The following is a 20,706-nucleotide window of genomic DNA, read 5'->3' as shown; positions in this document are numbered from 1 at the left end:
CCTTTATTATTTGGCTTTTGTGGCTGCCACTGTGATGGTGTAACAACGACGGCAAATCTTCCCCATCTCTCTCACTAAAAGGATGCTGAAACAGAAATATCACATCTTGCATTTTTGCCTTTCTTTAGTTCTCCAGAGAAATTGTTGAACCACTGGGCACAATAACACTACTGTGTCATTAAGACATGGGAATCTTTTGTTTAATAGATTCCCGACAAAACCTTCCAATGGCTTCTGAATCTACTCCAACAAAGGTAATTCTCCAGTTACACGCTAGCTCAACGGTGGCCAATCAATTAATCACTCTAGCCTTTCTTTAACATCTGTGTGCAGAAAGCTTTATGAATATTAAATAGCTCATCTCCATGGAACCCTTTATCAAGACAGGGCAAAATAAATTGTATGGATTGAATCCCAGCGTTGTTGTTGCTGAAGTACTTTCGTGACTTATATTATTAATACGAATAACAAATGGATTTTATGTCATTCTTGGTGTATGTTGTTGTTAAGATATTACTCATTGCTTTTAACAAGAGTCTCAAAGCAACCTGCAGAGATTTTTATATATATAAAAAAATAGGAACCAAAAGCTTGCTAAACAATTGCAAATTCTGAGGAAAAGCTGAGATTCACAAACATCCCTTGCCCTCCGCCTAACCCTCAGTTCACTAAGCCATCAGTCAGAAGCGGTGGGGTTTAATAAGCGTGTTGAACTTGTTTTTGAGTCCAAGCCAGTACTCGGTCATTGGCGTTCACTGGGTGATCTTGGTCAGCCTCACAGGTACCTCACAGGATTATTGTGGCAATAAAAGGGATTGTTGGAATTCTGGGTTGCTGGAATTTGGGCAGGCCTTCAGCATGAGACAGGGACGCGGGTGGCGCTGTGGTCTAAACCAGAGAGCCTCTTGGGCTTGCCGATCAGGAGGTCAGCAGTTCGAATCCCCACGACGGGGTGAGCTCCCATTGCTCAGTCCCAGCTCCTGCCAACCTAGCAGTTCGAAAGCACGCCCCAAAGTGCAAGTAGATAAATAGGTACCGCTCTGGCGGGAAGGTAAACGGTGTTTCCGTGCGCTGCTCTGGTTTCGGTGTTCCGTTGTGGCAGAAGTAGCTTAGTCATGCTGGCCACATGACCCGGAAAAACTGCGGACAAACGCCGGCTCCCTCGGCATGTAAAGCAAGATGAGCGCCGCAACCCCAGAGTCGTCTGCAACTGGACTTAACTGTCAGGGATCCTTTACTTTCAGCATGGGACGGTCATTGGAAACGGGCACACGTGTATTGTTTGGACTGGCAGAAAGCAAATAGCTAGGATGTCTTTGAGTGGTGAGGAATAAGATAATACATTACTACGTACATGACATACCACTTGCCAAAACTGAGGAAAGGTCACAGCATTTGAGTTGCATGCAGAAGGTCCCAGGATATTACCAGCCCAAAAATGGAAAGACGACAAGGTACCAACTAAAGAAGAATGGCAAGAAAAACTGATGGACTATGCGGAAATGGTGAAGCTAACTGGGGAAACTTAGAGACAAAGACAATAGATATTTATGTTGTACTTACAGAAACATTGTAAAGACGTGAACTCACTAGGAGGGTTTGAGTACACACAATTAACAAAACGAACATAGAGATTAAGATGTAAAAATTGGGAAATAATAAAGTATAAGAGGCAATTTGAAAACAATTATGGTATAAAAAGAATAAGAATAGAACAATATTTAATCTAAAGAATGTAATAAAGGTAAAGGGACCCCTGACCATTAGGTCCAGTCGTGGCCGACTCTGGGGTTGTGGCGCTCATCTCGCTTTATTGGCCGAGGGAGCCGGCATACAGCTTCCAGGTCATGTGGCCAGCATAACTAAGCCGCTTCTGGCGAACCAGAACAGCGCATGGAAACGCCTTTTACCTTCCCGCCGGAGCAGTACCTATTTATCTACTTGCACTTTGATGTTCTTTCAAACTGCTAGGTTGGCAGGAGCAGGGACTGAGCAACGGGAACTCACCTCGTTGCGGGGATTTGAACCACCGACCTTCTGATCGGCAAGTCCTAGGCTCTGTGGTTTAACCCACAGCGCCACCCGCGTCCCTAATAAAATAAGCAGAAGTTAATAGGTAAAGGACCAGAAGAGGAAGTTGAGGGAAGTCATGGGGGGAGAGGATGGGAATTGTATTTTTCCTTTTTTTTGAGATGATGTCATTGTAAGGATTATAAAATTGTAAAACTTAGTAAAAAATCATTTAGGAAAAAACAACCGAAGGTCTCAGGTTCTCCACATAGGAAAGAGTTCCTGCCTGAAACTCTGAAGAGCAGCTGCCAATCAATGTAAAAGGCACTGAACTAGATAGACCAATAATCTGACTCGGTATAAGGAAGCTTCCAAAAGGATGTGCTAACACACATCCACACCAGCAATTATTGCGGATGCTTAACAGGTTACTTTTGTTCATCGACTTTCCCTGGAAAGGCTAAATCCAGATTAAATGAAGACAAAGGACAACCTTTTTTTTTCTTCCTTGATGGCAGGAACATCAGGTAGACAATGCAAAACACTTTGGAACATGAACAGCACCGATTCCACAACTGCTGTCTGGAAGCACCCTTGTGTGCTGCTGTTTTGAGCTTCTCAACGGAAGAACGGGTCCTTCAAAACGTTCAGAAAGTAATATAACTGAAAATGCATCTTGTACAATAGTTTCAGAGACTGAAAGCACCTCAGCAGCATAGCCTGTTATTGCAGCCAACATGCAGCCTCGGGCCTCGGCCTATGGGTGTCCCCTGCCTGATTATATGAAGGCAACTGTGGCTTCTTCTTGGATTATGCAGAATGTGTGTAAGGTCATTACGGAAAAGTTGTGGAGAACTCGGAAGCTTGCCAAATCAAGTCTTTTTGCTTGGTCCTAATAAAGGTATTCAAGGGACACGGGTGGCGCTGTGGGTTAAACCACAGAGCCTAGGACTTGCTGATCAGAAGGTCGGTGGTTTGAATCCCCGCAATGGGGTGAGCTCCCGTTGCTCGGTCCCTGCTCCTGCCAACCTAGCAGTTCGAAAGCACCTCAAAGTGCAAGTAGATAAATAGGTACCGCTCTGGCGGGAAAGTAAACGGCGTTTCCGTGCGCTGCTCTGGTTCGCCAGAAGCGGCTTAGTCATGCTGGCCACATGACCCGGAAGCTGTACACCGGCTCCTTCGGCCAATAAAGCGAGATGAGCGCTGCAACCCCAGAGTCGGCCACGACTGGACCTAATGGTCAGGGGTCCCTTTACCTTTAATAAAGGTATTACCCAAGTGTGGACTTTGGGGAGCTTTTCTAGACACACTTCCATTTCCTGAGATCATGGATTTAGGCAGCTGTGGTCAAGCAGACCTCTTTCTCCATCCTCACCCCAACATTGATTCTTTGCTATTTATTTGGGAAGTGGCTGGCTGCAGCAGGGGCTTGTCCACAGTGGAGGGCTGGCCATGGAACTCTCTCTATCCAAGGTTTAGGTTGAGGGAGGAAGTTAAAGCCTTCTTATTTTGCCAAACCCATGGCACTGTTAAAATCACTGACTCAAAGCCACTTTTCTGCTGACTCTGCTGTGTTGGGTTTTAAATGATTCAGCTGCATTGTTATGACAATGTTCTCATGATTTTTGCTGTAAACCACCTTAAGTAAAATGCTTTCTGTCTAGTGTGGTGCAGTGGTTATAGTGTCAGATTTAGACAGGGGAAACCTGGGTTCAAATCCACCCACAACAACTTTGTCTCTCAGCCTAGCCTACTTTTCAAGAACAACAATTGTGGCACCTTAATGATGAACGATGTCAATATGGCATGTAAGATTCCATGGACCAAAGTCCACTTCATCAGGCACATGATGTGAAGTCCTAAACTGTCAGGAGTGTGTACCCAAGTGGTTGAGGGAATGGAGAAGATTGAGGTCGGAGGGAAAGATAATGTAAAAAATGAGCAGACAGCTATAAATACCTAAAATCAAAATGGTTACAGTGACAAGTGACTAACCAGTGCTGACAATAATACAAATATTGATAAGATAATGAACAAACGTGAGATTACACAAGACCAGGGGGGGTTTTCAGCCAGAACTCTGTGCCGGCACCTCTCAAGTGGGCGCTAAGACTATTTTATTCTGAAGATAAAAGTGGGGCATGTATGCCACATTGATTTTGTTAGAGAAAATGCAAGGTGTTGTTTGCTGTTGTTATTTACAGTGGTACCTCGGGTTACAGACGCTTCAGGTTACAGACTCCGCTAACCCAGAAATAGTACCTCGGGTTAAGAACTTTGCTTCAGGATGAGAACAGAAATTGGGCAGCGGCGGCGCGGGAGGCCCCATTAGCTAAAGTACTGCCTCAGGTTAAGAACAATTTCAGGTTAAGAACGGACCTCCAGAACGAATTAAGTTCTTAATCCAAGATACCACTGTATTTGACTTGCTAGCTGAACGTTACCCAAAAGTCTTGAAGCAACCTACAATTAAGTGTGTGCGGACACGCACAAAAATGACACTTTTAATAATGTTACTATTACTGAATATATAATATTACTGAGTATTACTGAATGAATATAATATAAATGTAGTATTACTGAATGAATAATGTCAACAATTTTACTTTCCAAAGAGTTTTGATGGTGGTTTCTTTATCTTGAAAGGGGCTAAAAGGAAGCCGTCCCCCTTCTTCTTAATGCCTCAACAGTCTCCACACAGATTCTTTCAAAGAATCGCCAAGCTGACCAGGAGCCAGATCTGGGCACTGGGGCAAAGACAGACCCCTGCTTTTACATACACATACCCCAGAGACAGTACTTGCTAAGAAATCCTTGGAGAATGGGTCTTTTGACTGAATGTGTAGATTTTGCTTTTGAAGGCTGTGGCGATGCCTGGAGAAGGGGACCACGGGCCTTGTGACACGGCCGATTAACAAATGGGCTTTGTCCTGTGTCGCTACCAGGACACCTGCAGCTCCGCCAGCATGCCTCTCACAATAGGAGGGCTTTGTTAGAAGGCCGGCCTCCAAAGGATGGAGCAAAGGAGCGTAAAAAGGGAAAGTATTCCCCGCATTAAGTCACTGAGTCTCCCCCAAATAGAGCTGTGTCATATAAAAACTCTTGTCTTCGTGTATTAACTTGGAAGGGCCTGGAGGGCTGGATCATAAACAGATGAGCCTTTTTGTGCCGCATTTTCCCTTTTTGAAAAGAAATGGCCATTTTGCAAATCCCAATTATTGTCATTTGCTTCAGACAGCATTCCTGATTGCAGCTGGCAAAAAGCCCACAAACAGAATGGCACGGGACTGGTGCCTAGGATAAAATACGTCTTCAAAAATGAAGGGACAATGCTTCTTTTGTCTAGTGCTCAGCGACAATGGCAACTGGCTGCTTTCTGCTGCCGTTATTGGGTGTGTGTGATGCTCTGTGTAAATGTGCTTAGGTTGTAATGTATTTTTACTTACACGTGTGTTTTAAATTTGTTGCTAGTGACTTGGAGCAATGGACAAGTTTGATACTATTTTTTAATCGTCGTGGTTTAGAAACCAAGATTCCAGAGTCCTCTAACAGAATTTAGCATAACATTTCATTATGTACCATTTAATATTTAATCATTTTAAAGAAATTAATGTTGCGGTCCTGTGCTCTTTTCTTGCAGGGGAGGCAAGAAGCTGCACTGAGTTCGGTAAACTTCCAGGTAAACATCAGATTGTATTATTACAGTGTCTTGTCTGGGATGGGGCACCCCATGGCTTCACAATCTAGATTAACTTTCCTCAATGTGCTGGGCCCGGGGGTAAACACGAGCAACGCGGTCCAGGTCCGGTCCCGAATCCAAGGATTCTGCGAGGTGTCAATCCAACAGAGCCAAGGCAGGTCACAAGGCAGGAAACCAGGCTAGGTCAGGCACAGGGTCACAGGCAGGTTCTAACAAACAGCAATGTTGCTCCCGCAACCTGGGGCAGGGTCCAACAGCCTTTTATCTCTGTCGGGGTAATGGCCGGTCCTGATCCCCTGGTGACTCACCTCCCTGTCTCGCCCGAAGGAGAGCACTCCTCCTGCGAGTACTCAGGTCTCTCTCAGACCTTAGCCTCTGCAGCTCAGGAGATGTCGGTGGGTTACTAGACCTAGAGGCCACCTCAGCTTCTCCTGACACAACTGGTAGTGGAGCAGCTGTAAGTGATTGCCCAGCCGAAGGCAACGAGGTAATCCCCGCATCTGGAGCCAGGGCAGGCTTAGGCCCCTGACTCGGCCCAGCTGGTGCTTGTTGCAGGGGACTCTTCAGAATCAGGCCCCAGACTTGGTTCAGATGCCGCCGGAGGCAGAGGATCCAGTGCGGACTGAGACTCCTCTGGTTCCGAGTCTGAGCCCAAGTCCCAGGCCATCACACTCAACCTGGTGCCCACCAGACAGAGGTGCCAGCTTGCAAGGGCGATGGGTGTGTGTGACATCATGTGCATGATGTCAGGATGTTGGGAGGAGCTGGGGACGGAGCCGAACATGGAGGCCACGTGGCTTCAATGGCCAGCAGCTCCTCTTCCACCTCCTCCTGGCTTCACCACAAGAGGGAGGCTGCTTTGACCCTCCTTCCCTCTGCGGCAGAAGGAGCCGGCCACTAGAGCTGCGCCATGTTCAGCTCCGTGCTTCGCCTCTGAGCTTTTGGGGCATTGGGGACCCAGCCCCCACCCCAAAAATATTGGGCTTGGCCCCCAGGAGCTGGAGTTCTGCCACCAGATGTTTTGGACAACATGTCTCATCAGCCCCAAGCAGCATGGCTGTGCTTAGTGGGGCTGATAGGAGTTTTAGTCTAAAATATCTAGTGTGCTGGTCCCAGGGGGTTACCGGGCAGCAAGGTCAGAGTCCAGTCCGAGGTCAAGGGTGGGGTATGGAAGCTGTCCATCAAGGCTGAAGCAGGGTTCCAAGGCAGGGAGTCAGGTGAGGTCAGGAACACTGGTAGAGGAGCAGGACAGGGTGCTGGCCAGAACAGGTTACCAACAATGTTGCTTCCGCAACCCAGGACTGGGGCTGACTGGCTTTTATCTGCCCCGAGGCATAGGGCGGCCCTGGTCCACAGGTGACTCGCCTCTCCTGGCCTGGAGGCAAGCACTCCTCCTGCAGGAACTTAGTTCCCTCCGCCTCCCTGCCCTGAGCCTCTGCAGCTCAGGAGAGGCTGGAGGGTTACCGGACCCAGAGGCAACCTCAGCTTCCCCTGACGGGGCTGAGAGTGGAGCACCTGCAGGCAATGGGTCCTCCATCACCTCAGGGGTCAGAGCAGCCTCAGATGGTGCCTGCACCTGAGGATCCAGCACAGGTGAGGACCCTTCAGGCTCATGCCCCAGCCCCGGCTCAGCTGGTTCTGGAGGCGGGGAATCCTGTGCAGGCTGGGATTCCTCAGGTTCAGCCTCTGAGTCTGAATCCCAGGCCATGACAACTAGGTTGGAAAAGGCTGGCCTTGGGCTGTATTCAAGTTACTACAGAGGCTGCTGGATTTCCTCCTGTGTTCTGGCTTCGCAAAGAGAGGAATCCTACCCTCTCGACTAGTAATCATTACACAGTAGGCCTGTTGAATAAATGGCTACTTAGGATGTGTGCACAGTTTACTTTTAAAGCGCATTAGAAGCACATTTCCCCCCTCAAAGAATTCTGGCCACTGCAATTTTCCCCTCACAGAATTACAATTCCAGGCAACCCTTAACAAACTATAGTGCCAAGAATTCTTTGAGGAAAATGGTGTGCTTTGAATACGTGCAAAAGGCATAGTGTGTAGGCAGCTGTATGAGTTCAGAGAATATTTTTGTCAGTACATGAAGGTAACTGAAGTTACAGGATCCAATTCTGGCATCATTGGCTGGTTTTATTTACTTTTGAGGATTAAGCATTCTTCCATTTATCCAGAACAAAGAACCATCAAGCACTTTTGTTGAGGACACATGACCGCAGATGCACCAGAAATGTTTTTTGGGTTTTTTTTGTTCTTGGCCATCAACACCAAGACCAAGGGACAAGTATGTGTACCTACCTGGGTGGTGCTGATTATTTCAACAAAGATCTCTTTATCCAAGCCAGATTACTATAACCTGTCAGCAACAGAGGTTTGGCTTGTCAGATAAGCACTTCTGTGCCTCTTTGTGACATTGGTGCCACATTCTGGATCCTAATTACTTCCACTGCAAAGGCAAAGTACTAGACAACAATTTACTCTCCGGTGGAAGGGACGTGGGTGACGCTGTGGGTTAAACTACAGAGCCTAGGACTTGCCGATCAGAAGGTTGGCGGTTCAAATCCCCGCGACGGGGTGAGCTCCCGTTGCTCGGTTCCTGCTCCTGCCAACCTAGCAGTTCAAAAGCACGTCAAAAGCACTTCCCTCTGGCGGGAAGGTAAACGGCGTTTCCGTGCGCTGCTCTGGTTTCGCCAGAAGCGGCTTAGTCATGCTGGCCACATGACCCGGAAGATGTACGCCGGCTCCCTCGGCCAATAAAGCGAGATGAGCGCCGCAACCCCAGAGTTGGCCACGATTAGACCTAATGGTCAGGGGTCCCTTTACCCGTTACCTAGCCAACTTAGGATTTTCAGTGAACATTTAGAAAAATACTTACTTACATGTAAAATCGGATATTCAACATGAGGATTTTGTGGACCTCTCAAAAAGCAGAATTTAAGACTCCTAAATTGTGGGGCAGTAGCAGTGGATGAGATTGCTGATCATAGCTGGGTGCTTAACTCTGTGAAAATCTGCAAAAGAGAATGCTGTAAGAGTAGCAGATTTCTCTGGTCCTCCTAAGGTCAGATTAATACACACTGTTTCCAAAGGCGAAGCAGAACAGAACATTTTAAACTACCAGGACATACAATATCTAAAACTAATACTGTATAAATTCAAGATAATCCTTGTAAGATCATACCAAGACACCATCTAGTCCATCATTTTCAGTTTCCAGCCGTGCTCTGACAGATATCTTGGGCAGTTTGTAACAAGGATATGAAGGCAAAGGTTATCCTCTGCTTGCCCCATGTGATTTTTAGAAGTACAGGGCTTTTGAACTTGGGATGTACAGATCAGTCTGTTTTCAGTCTGTGCCACATAAGTCCATTTGGTGATATTTTTGCATTAAGAACAAATGGCAGATTAATGGACCATATGGAAAATTGTATTTAACTACATGCTTAAATATGTATTTTATCACAAAATATGTACTTAAATACTATTTTATGTTTCCGTGTATGCATTTCTAATTCCATTTTATCCTAAAATGCACATTTTAGTGCATTTTGGTACATCTTTTAGCTGAGAACTGTATCGCAACTGTATTTGCAGAAGAGCAAAATTCTAAGCATAATTGCATTCCAGCCCATCTGGAAGGTGCTATATCAGGTCGCTGCTCTTTAAAATGTGGACCAAAGAAAATTCTCCACCATCTGTATTCTGAACACAGATGTTCCCTTCAGCTCTCAAGGCTAATAACTGCAGATACATTTATCCCCCATTAATTTGTCTAATCCCTTTAAAACGGCGTCTAAACTAGAAGCCGTCACCAATTTACTAATGAATTCCAGAAGTTCATTACGCATTGCATGAACCAATGCGTACGGTGCAGCCTCCTAATTAGATGTTGTAAATATTTCCACAAAATAGGGTGGTATCTCCTCCTCACATCTGCCATCGCATCCTTGTGTGGCTGGACTTGTCCTTAGGGGGCGAACATGCAGGGCACTGAAAAGGCCTGTTGGAACTCTGTGTGATCAGATCCTAGCCCGGATAATACCCACTGTGGCTCTACGTCGCAGTGGAAGATTTTGTACTGAAAGCTGTCTTTCCAGTAAGCTTATCTTACTGTTCCTTCTTTTTGGGGAACTCCCTGTTAAGCTTTGAAGGAACCTCAGGATTCCCCAAACTCATTTTAAAGGCCACTGTTGCTGAGGTAGAACTGTATATCTGTTTCCAGGGCAAAGCCATATGTTACTTGTATACTGTTATTGATTTTTTGGGGGGGGAGGGACTCTCCTAAACCCTACAATTTAATAAATGGTAGGATTTTGATTGTTTGGGGTGTGAAGGGAGAAATACAGGCTGCAGAGGAATTCCTGGACTAGCCTATGTAAAATGACCTGGCCAAGCTAGGTCCATTAAGAAACAAGACAAGGTGAGCCATTGGCAATGCAAGAGAACTGTCCTTCCTCTTTGCCTTGAGGTGTGAACAGAGACAGGGGAATTGGAAGGTTGCCCAGGGCAATTGGGTGTGGACAGGAAAAGAGAGTTTTTGAGCAAGGTGTTCTGGGAGGAAGAAGAAAGACTGGGAGCCATCTTGGTCAGGTTGGCTGAAGGCAGGCTGGGAGAGTCCATGGCCGCACTGCTGTGGGGGAGAAAGCCCCTCTTGAAATTACCATGCTGTAAGATCTGGACTCCCTCCACGCAGACTGAAGGTGTAAATGGGTGAATAAACCACATTTCTTAAAGCTACAACAGTCTCCGCCGTGTCTCAATTCCCCAAAGGAACACAGACCTTGGGTGAGTGCCTGGAACCCCATGGGCTCTTGTTACTGCTCAGCAGAGAGAGGGGGAGGCACCTTTTGTAACAATATTAATATATGGACGATGTCGAGACTATGAACAGACCTCACTGCTGGTAAAAATACAGTGGCAGCAGCTGTATGAAAGCAGGAACTATGTCAATATTGAGTCATCTCATGCCACGCTGCTCCTAATTTAAGGAGACATCAACCGCTCTTGGCTTCTTCCTTCTGTATTAGAGCTTTGGAAATAGGAGGCACATCTCTCAGTATATAAATTAAGGGATGCTGGAGCCTTGAAAAGAGAGACACAGCTTTTCAAAGGGAAACCTATTATTTTCCCCTGCTCCATCCTTCTTCTGTGTCATCTGGGACCTTTCGCGCAAGGGAACCATTCTGTTTATTTACATTTATGTTTAAATTTGCATCCTGCCTTTCCACAAAAGAGTCCTGTGGGTGTCTCGCAACATAATACTATACAGTAATGCAATCAACATCAATCAAAATCAGAAACAGACGTGGCGAAGAAGAAGGGCTGTATGCAAGAGCATTGTTCTAGTAGCCTGGGAAAATAAACAAAATGTTTTTCCGGCTAATATAAATGAATCGGTTTTGTAGCTCTAGTATATCCTATTCATGTCATGGGGACCACCTTCAGCAAGAAAAACTCAGTGGGTGGTGGAAACCAAAGAAGGGCCTCATCTCTCAATATCTGCAGTCATTCCCCCCTTGTTCCTGATATAGATCTCCACTCAACTCTTCTTCCCTGCTGGGGAAGCGGGGTGCCATTTTGAGATTCACCTCAGGTGTCAAAATGTTTTGGGCCAGCCCTGTGTGAGTTATCTCTGAAACTACTGCCACCCTTTGACATTTGTGGCTTGACAGCCCAATCCTCAGAAGCAAGCTTTACAGTGGTACCTCAGGTTAGGTACTTAATTCATTCCGGAGGTCCGGACTTAACCTGAAACTGTTCTTAACCTGAAGTACCACTTTAGCTAATGGGGATAAATGCTGCTGCCGCGCCGCCGGAGCCCGATTTCTGTTCTTATCCTGAAGCAAAGTTCTTAACCTGAAGCACTATTTCTGGGTGAGCGGAGTGTGTAACCTGAAGCGTATGTAACCTGAAGTGTATGTAACCCGAGGTACCACTGTATTAAGTTCAAAGAGACTTGCTCCCAAGAAAGTTGCAGAGCCTCACTGTGCACTAACGCCTATTTTTGCATAGCTGAAATTTTCAGCATTCTTGCATTTATTTTTAAATGAACATCATCAAAGAAGGGAAGAAATTTGGTGCGGACAAGGCGAGGAATGTAACCTCTTTCTTACTTGTGTGAGAAAGAAAAGTAGCTGCACAGATGAAGGAGATTCACAGGCAGAATCTTAATTCTCCCAAGTGAAAATGAATGGGTAAGGACTTGTTCAGTCTCTTGAAGAACTGAATCCGTTTTGATTGCTTCAAATGGCCACATCAAAGTATTTTTGTATACTCTGCCCCCCCCCGCCCCCGTGTTACATCAAGTCCCAGGTAGTAAAGCACTACTTGCCAAAAGGAACATTTGCAAGATGAGCGAATGACAAACAGGAGCTGTTAATCCAATTATATAAACAGTATTTATCACTCAAGCAACTGGCAATTTGAAACTTGCAGTGGGTAGAAATATGCTGAGCTGGAATCGTGACCTTGAAAACACACACACACAGACATCCTGGAGAGAAGATGGTCCTTTGGAGACCTGTAACTTCACTCAAAAGGTACAGACCTCAACTACACACAATGTCAGTGCACAGAACAATGTTTTAAATTTTACACTTAGGCCTCAGAGAGCTCTCAAATGACTATTCTGTATTGGGAGGTTTGTGAGACTGTTATATTTTGTTGTTGTTGTTGTTGTTGTTGTTTAGTCGTTTAGTCATGTCCAACTCTTTGTGACCCCATAGACCAGAGCACGCCAGGCACTCCTGTCTTCCACTGCCTCCCACAGTTTGGTCAAACTCATGCTGGTAGCTTCGAGAACACTGTCCAACCATCTCGTCCTCTGTCGTCCCCTTCTCCTTGTGCCCTCCATCCTTCCCAACATCAGGGTCTTTTCCAGGGAGTCTTCTCTTCTCATGAGGTGGCCAAAGTCTTGCAGCCTCAGCTTCATGATCTGCCCTTCCAGTGAGCACTCAGGGCTGATTTCCTTCAGAATGGAAAGGTTGGATCTTTTTGCAGTCCATGGGACTCTCAAGAGTCTCCTCCAGCACCATAACTCAAAAGCATCCATTCTTCGGCGATCAGCCTTCCTTATGGTCCAGCTTTCAATTCCATAAATCACTACTGGGAAAACCATAGCTTTTACTATATGGACCTTTGTTGGCAAGGTGATGTCTCTACTTTTTAAGATGCTGTCTAGGTTTGTCATTGCTTTTCTCCCAAGAAGCAGGCGTCTTTTAATTTCGTGGCTGCTGTCACCATCTGCAGTGATCATGGAGACCAAGAAAGTAAAATCTCTCACTGCCTCCATTCCCCCCCCTTTTTTTTGCTTTATATGCACATCCAAAATACAGATTCCTCACTTCCTGTGGCCTCTGTATCATCTCAACACCAAAGGATGAAGGAAATGTAATGAGTGGGTTGGAATGATCAGACAGGATACTCCTGGTGAGAAAATGTATTTAGGAAATTCCACAGGCTGGGACCAGCTTGACATTCAGTAGGAATGGCAGCTAGCGCTATGTAACCACTATTCCTTCTGAAGATATGCTAACAACCTCAGCAACTCTGCACAGCAGGGCTGCTCATTAGCTACTTGAGCAAAAGGAGAGATTTGTAAATGGCTAAACAAAGAGGTAAACACAAGGTGGTGGTAGCTCTCAGCTGTAACAACAACAAGGAGGCTTTTCACTGTATAAACAAACAAAGCAACCCCCATCCCTGTTGTGTGAAAGAAGCCTTAATTCATAGGTATAACACTGGGATAACCACTGAAAAATAAGTAACCGTGTCTGAGGTAACCGTGGCACAATTATGTATGCTTCACCCACAGTGGCCAATCTGTCATGAAAGAGCATGTAAAATTTTATTTAGCACCTATGGTTCACATCATGAGCACACAAGCATGTGGGTTTCCAGAGAGGTGATGGTCACAACTTTGTTCTCCTCTCTGACCATTTTGCTCCCCTGCAGTGGCGAAGCTGCATGCTCCGCTACCGGGGGCGGAGAGCAGACGGGGGCGTGGCTGGTGCCCCCAGTGGGCATGGTGTGCGCCCCCGGGGGCGTGACACACACCTGGGGGCGTGGCCCGCCACCCGAGGGCATGGCACGTGTTCTGGGGGCGTGGTGCACTGCCTGTGGGTGTGGCACCCTACTGGAATAGTGGTGCCGGGGGCGGTCCACTCCCTCCGCACTCCTGTTCCTCCGCCAGTGCTGTGAGAAACCATGGTTTGGTTAATGTGTCATCCAGATCCAGGCACGTGCTTCAGCTGGCTCCAAAATAAGGAGCTGTAACCAAGATTTAAGGTCTGTATAATTAAAGCTATGGTTTCCCCAGTAGTGATGTATGGAAGTGAGAGCTGGACCATAAAGAAGGCTGATTGCCAAAGAATTGATGCTTTTGAATTCTGGTGCTGGAGGAGACTCTTGAGAGTCCCATGGACTGCAAGAAGATCCAACCTCTCCATTCTGAAGGAAATCAGCCCTGAGTGCTCACTGGAAGGACAGATCCTGAAGCTGAGGCTCCAAGATTTTGGCCACCTCATGAGAAGAGAAGACTCCCTGGAAAAGACCCTGATGTTGGGAAAGATGGAGGGCACAAGGAGAAGGGGACGACAGGGGACGAGATGGTTGGATAGTGTTCTCGAAGCTACCAGTATGAGTTTGACCAAACTGCGGGAGGCAGTGGGAGACAGGAGTGCCTGGCGTGCTCTGGTCCAGGGGGTCACGAAGAGTCGGACACGACTAAACGACTAAACAACAACAATCCAAGGTTTGCCCCTGTGAGCAGACCTGAGGTAATCCGAGTTATTCATGATCTATCATTTCACCTTCAACTTGCATTTACAAGAGAGATACGAAGTGAATTGTTATGGATTACTTCACTCTGGTTCCCACTTTTCCACATAAATGCACTCAAAGAAGCTTGCAATACAGTAAAACTGCAAAAGAGGGGCTAAAAAATTCAAAAGCGTACAGAGCAGCTCTTTTTGATCAGATCCCCTAGAAAGTACCAGTGATTCAAAATTATTACTCCTCTCCACTAACTGCATTGTAATGGAATTTTGTGGTGGGGAAGGGACACTTTCACACAATGCATTGAAAGCACTGTGATACAACTGTAAACAGCAATGAATTCTGGGAGATGTATTTTTTTAAGTGTGCTGGGTGTAGTTAGGAGGCCTCCTATTGCCTCCACAGAGCTACAATTTCCAGATAAGTTTAACAATCAATCCCTTTGCATGGGGAACTCTGAGAATTGTAGCCCTGTGAGGGGAATGGGGGATCTCCTCACAGCTTTAAGAGCAAAAGAGGGACCAAGAAAAGGAGCCAAGATGCTCCTCTCTACATGGTTCTCCATGGTGGGAGTGGTGGTGGGAATAGGCATCTGAAGAGAGCTAAGGAGGAAGCAGAACGGGCAGGAAGGAGCGTGGCACATGGCCAGGAGCAGTAGTAGGCTGAAGTTCACATATTGATTTCAAATAACTAACCAGATCTTGGACCACAGTCCTCTGTTTTGTCTTTCTGAGGACAGAGGAATTAGCACAGAGATGCTATTCAGGACGTGGCTTCAAGATTACCCAGCCGGCATTTCTATACACTGGAATTTCTGTTCAAGAGACATTTCCTTCCCTCCCCAACACGCATTCCATTCCATGTGATGTTCCTTAGAAGCGCTTTTTGATTAGACTTTGCTGGTAAAAAATTCATGTGGTCTGCTGCACAGGTGGGTATAGGAGAACATGGGTGCTTTTTATATCCAGTTGGCTTGTCTTCTTTGAAGAACACATCACTGCTGCCTTAAGACTTTTTTTTTTTTAAGCACACAGCACAAAGACTTCAAAGAGAATATTTCCTCTTGATTCTCTTCGCTGTGGGGCAGTCAGATGCAAGAAACGAACACACACAAATTCTCTCTCTCTCTCTCTGATTGTGGCAGCCAACAGGAAGGACAAAAGCAGTTGTTTTCATCAAAATTCTTAGTCACACCATTCACATCATGACCCTAAGCTGGTCTGAAAGAGAGAAGCAAACAACCCTTTCATATAGCGAATAGGCCTTCTGAAATAACCTCACCTACATCTAAGGAATATCTTGAAGCTGGTAGGAGTGGGTAGGACCCTGCTATCTATCTATCTATCTATCTATCTATCTATCTATCTATCTATCTATCTGTCTATCATCTATCTATCCATCCATCCATCCATTACTGGCTTTTCCTTTAAAAATAGAATAAAAAATGAACCTAGAAGTATGTTTGTTCTTATATAATTGAGATAGTCTTCTTCTTTGGCGATCACTCGTAGCCAAGTAAGATTGTCTTCCATGAATATGGTCTTCACAGTGGGTCCGTAAGTGACTGTGGAGGTCAATTCTGGATCCACACGTCCTTCCACAGTGGGGACAGGGGTTTCCAGGTGGGAGTTGATCATGGTGATGGTTTGCCAAACGTGCTTTTCTCTTAGCACGTTTCTCCGTTTCGTCCTGCGTTCTAGTGTCTTCAAAGTCCATGCTGGCCTTGTTTGGTAGCTGTGGTAGGCCGCAGCAGTGCTCTGATGAGTGAGCTGTTATTTTAATTTCCCAGACCCCACTGGGGGGCTGTCATTTTAACTTTTCACAGTACAAAGTTCCACAAGGGCATTGTAGGAACCTCAAGATGTCACAGGTACTAGCCAATCAGGTGCTCGCGACTCCTTCATGGCCACCTTGTGCATAGCCAAGGAGGAGTGGTGGAGACCACCTCCCCACCCTGACCCTTCCAGGGAGAAAGAAGAGGAAGACAGTATAGATTTACAACAGTGGTTTGTGGGAGGTCACAGCTCATAGGCAGATGAGGGGAAAAGTTGGGAAATAATGGGAGAGGAGGAGTAGGCAGAGCTGGAGGAGCTGGCTGCCACGTTGTCACTAGAAAGCATTCCAGACCCATCTCCCAGAACCTGGCGAGCCTTAAAAGTAGGAGAGCAAATGGCCACTCCATACACTCGCATGCACACACACACAGAACACACAGGCAGACACACACACACACACACACACACACACACACACACACAGAAGCAGGCAACCTCCCTCAGCCTTAGTTGATCTGTGCAAATCAGTCAAGGTAGCGAGTTGTCGCTCTCAATCTCCGCTCATTAAGTGATCAAATCTGATGAAGGAGTCATCTGCCTCTCTCCATCAGGGTGCTGTCCTCTGCCTAGACCGTGGTACTGTACCTTGGGTTAAGAACTTAATTTGTTCTGGAGGTCCTTTCTTAACCTGAAACTGTTTTTAACCTGAGGTACCACTTTAGCTAATGGGGCCTCCTGCTGCTGCCACGCCGCCGGAGCACGATTTCTGTTCTCACCCTGAAGCAAAGTTCTTAACCCGAGGTACTATTTCTGGGTTAGCGGAGTCTGTAACCTGAAGCGTCTGTAACCCAAAGTACCACTGTATCAGCACTGTGTCATTTTTCTTTTTTTCTTGAACCACCACCAAAGTGATTAGGGTCTTGGAGGGCCAGATAAATATGTTTGGGGAACAGATCCAGGGGTCAGCAAACTTTTTCAGCAGGGGGCCGGTCCACTGTCCCTCAGACTTGGGGGGGGGCAGACTATATTTTGAGAGGGGGAAACGAACGAATTCCTATGCCCCACAAATAACCCAGAGATGCATTTTAAATAAAAGCACACATTCTACTCATGTAAAAACACGCTGATTCCCGTCCCGGGGCCGGATTTAGAAGGCGATTGGGCTGGATCTGGCCCCCGGGCCTTAGTTTGCCTACCCATGGATGGCACTCTCAAACTGGGGGTTAGCCTTGGATGAAGCATTATGTACCCATAATAAAATGCAATGCAATGCAATAAATAAATAAAATAAAATAAAATAAAATAAAATACACACTCTCTCTCATCTCTGTGTTCCAGGACATAAAGAATATAACTGAGACAGTCCTTACCAAGACTCCAGAGACTGCACAGTAAATGTTAGCTTCCCTTTTCCTTTGTAAAAGATTGCAGATAACAACTTCCCCCAGAGAAAAATGTTGGCATAGCCTGTCTAGGTTTGAAATAAGATGGTTCCCTCTGCTCACATCAAAATACACTGATTGCTGTGAGTGTTGTGGGCTGAAGGCTGTGCAAGGAGATATCTGATGGCTGAAGTGTTCTGATTTAGGGCAGCACAGTTGTCCAATTTGGAAATGCATTCCACATTAAAGCAATCTGCACTGCCCTCCATGGATTTCAGCTGCCTACAAACACAGCATTTTATTTTAGAATCAATGGAGACCGAGTATTTTCCTACACAGTCCATATACAGTGGTTCCTCGGGTTAAGAACTTAATTCGTTCTGGAGGTCCGTTCTTAACCTGAAACTGTTCTTAACCTGAGGTACCACTTTAGCTAATGGGGCCTCCCGCCGCCGCGCAATTTCCGTTCTCATCCTGAAGCAAAGTTCTTAAACCGAGGTACTATTTCTGGGTTAGCGGAGTCTGTAACCTGAAGCACCTGTAACCTGAAGCGTCTGTAACCTGAGGTACCACTGCACAATCTAGATCTATCCCATATATTTTTTTGGCCCTGAAATGTACTTCTTGAGAAACTGATTTCATTCAAGAAATAAAAGCTCGTGGGAGGAGGTTGATTCTGCAGTGTGTCCATTTGAAAACGGATGGAAACAGGCGTAGGCAGTCCTGGCAGTGGTGTGGGTGTGGGTGTGGCACACTACACACCATCAGGCAGAATGGAAGAAGGTGCCATAAGATGCGTTAGATCTACCTCTCCAAAGGTGGAGAAAGAGCTCTGACCTGAGAGAGAAAGAGAGAGAAGACTGGATCCCTCCTGCAACACTAGCATGGAAATTATATAGTGCCTGGAGTGTTGAGCTTAGATCAAGACACAGCGGGTTCGAATTCCACAAAGCCCACTATGCAACCTTGGGCTTCTCGAAGCCTAACTTACCGTATTTTTTGCTCTATAAGACTTGTACTTGAATTGTGCTCAGAAACGTACTGGGAGCATTGCCTCCATTTTTTCCTGTAGCACATTAAGAAGAAAGCACCACACCTGAGTACAATCGGGGCTCTTTCATTTGCTTACAAGCTGGCTTGGGGGGGGGGGGGAGATTTCTGTTTTCACAGCAAACAAAGAAAAGGAGCCAGCTGATTGCCAAAACAGATAAAGGGTTAGTGTCGTAAACTTTATGAATGCTGACCCTCAGGGTTCTGTGGCTTCAGTGGCAAATGGTGCGGCCTGGAGAGAAGCATATCTGATAACACCCACACCCACACACCCAAACACCCTAGGAACGTTAACAGGCACACTTTAACGAGGCGTGTTCTTCCTGTTACTAATGATCCCATTTGTTCCCAGAAGATTGCCTCTCTGGTTCTTGTACCCCAGTGGGCCCAGCAGACTTTTGGGCAAGAATGCCTCAGGAGGAGACATAGCCGGCCGTGGGGAGGCAGGGATCTTAATCTCAGCAACTGTTTCGTGGGGGCAAGGCCTGACACTCCTGTGCAGATCCTGTTTTGCTAATACAGTGGTACCTCTGGATGCGAACGGGATCCATTCTGGAGCCCCGTTCGCATCCTGAGTAAAACGTAAGACACCACTGCGCATCTGCGCTTGTGTGGGTCGCGTTTTGCCGCTTCCGCGCATGACATCATTTTGAGTGTCTGCGCATGTGCGAGCGGCGAAACCCGGAAGTTACGCGCTCTGTTACTTCCGGGTCGCCGCAGAGCCTAACTTGAAAATGCTCAACCTGAAGCACATCTAACCCGAGGTATGACTGTAAAGAGTTAACTTCAGCTTGCTAAGTGTGATTTACTGCTGACTCGGTCAGTGCACAGGGGGAGGCGAGGGTGGAAAGTCCAGCTGCCCAAGTGGAAGCCCTTTTGCATACCCTCCAACATTTCTCCAGTGAAAACAGGGACATCCTATTCCATACCCTCCAACATTTCTCTGATGGAAATTTTGTTGTTTAGTTGTTTAGTCGTGTCCAACTCTTCGTGACCCCATGGACCAGAGCACGCCAGGCACTCCTGTCTTCCTGATGGAAATAGGGATGTCCTAAGAAAAAGTGGGACATTCTGGGATCAAATCAGAAACTGGAATGGCTTCTGTAAATCTGGGACTGTCCCTGGAAAATAGGGACCCTTGAAGAGTCTGCTTTGCACGGCTTCTGCTGAGGGGACTCACTACTGGAGTCCTTCCCATAGTAATTATTTCTATATTTGCATCTATACAGATAAATCAGCATGTGTGCATTTTACACAAACCTGTGTCTTCTTTTGCTTTCTCTTCTGGCAATGCATAAAACGATACCTGTTAATTATTCTGACCCACCAAGCCTTGCACCTGCCCGAGGAGGCCCATATTTCAAAACAGAGGCTGCAGTCTTAAACAGTCCCTTACTTGGGAGTAAGCTCCAGTGAACATGGTGGGACTTCCTTCAGTATGAAAACACACCTAGGATTGGGCTGCAAACATTGTCTGACTACCACACACAAACATACCACAGGCTGAAGCTGCTACAAGCCGGCAAGAGCAGATTAAAAGGATGAGGGCAGGAACTTCAAGAATGAGAAAAATTTAACTGGGAGCCAGCCTTGATGGAAATAGCCTTCGTGGATATTGATAATAATGGCTAGAAAGTGACAAGTCACATTCTGCCCATTAATCCCTTTCAAACTGCAGCATTCGCCCCTCACCAAGGCTTTTCTTAAGGCATCGACTGTGGGAGAATTGTTGTTTGCGTAAGGCACAGAATAGTCTACTCACTACTTTATCAGAAACATTCTTAAGAGCTTTAATTAAATACGATAAGGCCAGAGGAAAAGCAAACACTTCCAGCCTACGTGTTTCCTAACAAAGGGGGGGGGGGAGAATAAAGATAATGTGAGACCTCATGAGGGGAAATTCTCTCTGTGTTATTATTCACTGGAGGCAATATAGAGAAGAAATAAATATCCCTATTGCATGGTTGCTCAAATTAGTGTTGGGGTGTGTGTGTGTGTAAAATTGTCACCA

General features: G+C 46.2%; 1 protein-coding gene across 2 annotated transcripts in view; it reads right to left on the bottom strand.

Moving 5' to 3' along the window:
• PRAG1 (PEAK1 related, kinase-activating pseudokinase 1) overlaps positions 1-20,706 on the bottom strand; it is an 84,080-nt gene that overhangs the window by 62,173 nt on the left and 1,201 nt on the right. The gene's annotated exons all lie outside the window — the stretch shown is intronic.

This window comes from Podarcis pityusensis (assembly GCF_964106645.2).
Source record: "Podarcis pityusensis genome assembly, chromosome: 17".
NCBI classification, from domain to species: Eukaryota; Metazoa; Chordata; class Lepidosauria; order Squamata; family Lacertidae; genus Podarcis; species Podarcis pityusensis.
The sequence above is the reverse complement of the archived record's forward strand: the minus strand, read 5'-3'. Positions and strand labels throughout refer to the sequence as shown.